This window comes from Felis catus, chromosome B3, assembly GCF_018350175.1.
Source record: "Felis catus isolate Fca126 chromosome B3, F.catus_Fca126_mat1.0, whole genome shotgun sequence".
Classification (NCBI taxonomy): Eukaryota; Metazoa; Chordata; class Mammalia; order Carnivora; family Felidae; genus Felis; species Felis catus.
In genome coordinates, this window is record NC_058373.1 from 40,305,404 (window position 1) to 40,309,780 (window position 4,377).

Consider the following 4,377-nt stretch of genomic DNA (forward strand, 5'->3'; position numbering starts at 1 on the left):
GCCTTTGGGCCTCAAGGTCACCTTCTTTACATGCCTTATTACTCAGGCTTTCCTGATGGTAGGGGAGGTGGAGTTAGAATAGGAGGCCTGCTTGGAAGTAGCCAGGCCCACCCTCAGGATGCTAGATCCCAGGCAGTGTTTCTCAAGAGGGAGGACATCTGACTCTTTTCCTTATCCTAAGAATGAAACAAATGATAATGTCTGTACAGTAGATCAGAGAGAAGGGGCCACAGGTGTCAGATAACCTGGAGGCCCCAGGAATGGCCCAGTACCATTTCCACAAAGGTTTACTGAACACCTACTACTGCGAATGCCCACCACTCATGGAGCTCTCTGCTGGAGGCCAGGTGGCTGCAGAGATCCAGGGTGGGGGGCTCTATTCACTTAGCAGGGTTTGTGAACACTTCTTAGAGTCAGAGATTTTCCCATGTGGTAGGTAAGACTGAAAGACAAGGGATTCCCAGGATTTCCAGGCTCACGAGGACACAGAAAAGGCACTCAGAACATTCAGGAAGGTCAGGACGTTGGGAAAGGGGGGTGGTTCCAGGCAAAGGGAACAGAAATGTGAGAAGTTTAGAGGTGATGTGGAGAGGATGGGAACGCTGAAAAGGCTACTAGACTCTGGGCTACTAGGTCACAGTTGGGTAAGACAGAGAAAGAAGGCAGTCTGCCAGAGTTGTACACCCCGAACTCCTCTTTTCAGCCCCATCTGCATCAACCGCAAGTTAGCATCAATGGGTACTCATGCCAGGCTGGGTAGAAGCTTTGCATTTGTATGATCTCCAAATCGCTTTGGGGACAGACAGTCTTCCAATCCTGGGGTTATTGAGGATATACAGAGGAATAAGTTGCTGTCCCTAAAGTGCTTAAGGTCTGGGGGTGCCTGGTTGGCTCAGTCAGAAGAGCATGTGGCTCTTAATCTTGGGATTCTGAATTTGAGCCCACATTGGGTGTAGAGGTTGCTTAAAAATAAAATCTTTAAGGGGCGCCTGGGCGGCTCAGTTGGTTAAGCGGCGGATTTCAGCTCGGGTCATGATCTTGCAGTTTGTGAATTTGAGCCCCACATCAGGCTCTGTGCTGACAGTTCAGAACCTGGAGCCTGCTTCAGTTTCTGTGTTTCCCTCTTTGTCTGCTCCTAACCCATTTGTGCTCTCTCTCTGCTTCTCAAAAAAAAAAAAAAAAAAGTTAAAAATAAATAAATAAATAAATAAAATCTTTAAAAAAACGTGCTTAAGGTCTGGTCACACAGAAAACTTTCTGAGGCATTAAGAATCCTTGTATAAGGTGTTTCTTAAGAAGGCAAAAAAAAAAAAAAAGAAATCATGCAAATGTCTAATAACAAGAGATGAAATTCTGGCATGCCTAATAGCAGTTAAGCAATTATTAGAAATTATGACTAAAGACTGGTGCCTGGCTGGCTTAGTTGGTAGAGCATGCGACTCTTAATGTCAGGGTTGTGAGTTTGAGCCCCACGTTGGGTGTGGTGCCTAACTTGAAAAAAAAAAAATTATGACTAAAGAACTTAAAAAGAAACATTCATGACAAATTTAAGTGGGGGGGGGAAGGAGTATTCAGACTATTTGGCAATTTTGATTTTTAAAATATGCACAAAGAGACTAGAGGGAAATAATAATCTTGTTCTCCAGATTTCAAATTGTTTTCTAAACTATTATGTAGCTTCTAACTGTCCAACGATAAGCATGTATTGTTCTTATCATCATGAAAGTAATAAAGATTATTTAAATAATCATCAGTCTCATATCATGGAAAAATACAGTGATAGGGGTCAATTGTGGACCCTGTTTTGTTCTGTTTAGTTTTAAGTAATCTCCATACCCAACATGGGGCTCAAACTCAGGACCCTGAGATCAAGAGTCACATGCTCCACTATCTGAGCCAGCCTAGTGCCCATTTGTTATTTCTCTGGGCCTCAGCTTCCTCACCTATAAAATGAAGACCTGAGGACAAGATGAGAATCCCTTCCTCTTTGAAAAATTCAAACTTTCTTTTATTTTTTTATTTGAGAGTGAGAGAGAAAGTGTGTATGTGTGTGCACACAAAGAATCAAGGAGGGGGCAGAGGGGCAAAGGCAGGGGAGAGAGAGAATCTTAAGCAGGCTCCATGGTGGGGGGGGGGAGGGGGGGACTTGATCCCATGACCCTGGGATCATGACCTGAGTGGAAATCAAGAGTCGGATGCTCAAGCAACTGAACCACCCAGGCGCTCCTCAAACTAACTTCTAAAGGATACCTGAGTTTAGAAAACTGGCCAGGCTCCTCCACCTGGAAAAAGTGGGGCTGAAGAAAGATTTTGAGGGAAGGAAGGATTTGGATTGGTAAGGGGTGGGGAAGAAGAGGAAGAATATTGCTGGGCCAAAGTTGGAGACATGCCTGATGGGAAGATCTATTCTAGGGAAGAAGGGTTAAGAGTGGGAATACGACCAAAATGGACTGAGGCCTCTGAAAGATGGTCAGGAGATCCACGGGTTCACCAGGTTGGCTCCATCTGGAGGTGCCAGAAGTTGGGAGTACCTAGAAAACTCTGGGTAAAGTGACACACTTATCACTAATAGGAGTACCTGATTCCTATAGGAGGCTGTTCTCTTCATAACAGGGCCTGAATCATGTGTTGGCAATGGGGGTGGTGGGAAACCATGGTTCTCCTGGTCTTGACACAAGCACACAATGGTTCCCTGGCACATAGTAGGTGTTCAACAATTTATTAAAGGAATGTGTCACTGGGAAAGATATCTCCTATTTTTTAGGCTTCCATTTAGGCTTCCATTCAGGCTTCCATCTGTGAAATGGCAGATTAGGAAGGAAATTATAATTTGTGGGGGGGGACACGTCACAGGAACATTGTATACTTCCACACTCCCGTATGGTAGAGCCAGCCCTATTTAGAGGTCGGCACACTGAGGCTCAGAAGGGTTGAGTCACTTGTTCACGGTCGGGGTCCTAACCAGTTGACGACTGCAAACACAGCTTCTCTCACTCCACCCACACTGCACATCACTTCCAATCTCAAAACACAGGTGCCATTACCTGGTTTGCAAGGAAAGTCAGAATCACACCCACAGACGCCTGGTCTCGGCCGGGGTCACACAGGAGTCCCCTAACACCCCGCAGTGTCTTCCCAGGTCCAAACAGCCTCTGGACAGGATCCCCCAGGTCGGGGGGGGGGGGGTAAGAGTTCCCGGGCGGGGCCGACACGGAGGGCAGTGCGACCGGAGGGGAACAAGGGTTTTTACAAGGTGACGGCAGGGTCTGGCCCAGTCTGCGTGGGTTTTCAAGTCGGAGGCAAACCAGCTGGGAGACCGCGTGCTTCAGACCCGCAGAGGGGTGTCACCACCACCCCGCCATGCCCTTAGATTGCTCTTCCCCACCCCCCTACCCCCGCCCTGGGGCTCTGAATAGGAGGAGAAAAGGTGTGTGTGGGGAGGCGGTATTTAAGCTGAGGGAGGCGAGGACCCAAAGGCGGGGTTGGGGGTTGGGGGCAGGAAGGCGAATGGAATCTTCTAGACCCTTCGAGGTACCCCCTCCCTGGGCTAATAACTATTTGGGTTCCAAAGACTCATCTCCCCGCCCAGAGTTCTATTCAGTGACTGGGAGCGGGAAGGGAGTTTGATCTAAGTCCCACCCTCTGGGCTGGAAGCCTGACGCCAGAGAGGGGAAGTGATTTCCTCAAGGTCACGCAGCAAAACAGCAGCCAGTCAGGGCCAAAGCCCAGGTGTCGGGCCCCCGACGGCCATAGTCTTTAGAACCCGGCCCCCAACAGCTCTGCGTTCCGGGAAGGCAGGAATGTGGACTGGGACTGGGAGGCTGGATATGGGAGTGAAATGAGAGCGCCGAACACCCCATAACCCCAAATCATGGTCCAAGGTGGGGGCGGGGGGGTCTCCTTCCTGAAGCTGACGACCCAGGAGACCCGCTTCGGGCGCGAGCGCCGCTCTCGTGGGGCCGCCGGGTGGCGGCGGGCTAGGGACACGGGGGCGCGGGTGCCTCGCACGCAGCTCCACCTCCCGAGGGCTGGGACTGCACGGTGCGAGCGGACCCTTTAAGAAAGTTCACTGGGCGAGTTCATCAAAGTTTAAAAACTTGTCGTGCAGAAGGGAAAGGGGAAAGGAGACCGAGGGAGAGAAGCCGCGGGAGAGAGGGGAAAAGCCCCGCCGGAGGCTTGCGCGCCGCGGCCCCGGCCGGGGCGAGCCCGCAGTGGGCGGCGGGGATTGGCTGCGCGTTCCCCCGGAGACCGCGAGGAGGGCGGGGGAGGGGGCTGGCCGGGCCCCAGCTGAGGCCGGTTCCGGCCCCCGCCCCCCGCCACCGCCCGGCGCCCGCCCCCTCCCCCGGCGCCCGCCCCCCGCCGCCGCCGCCGCCGCCG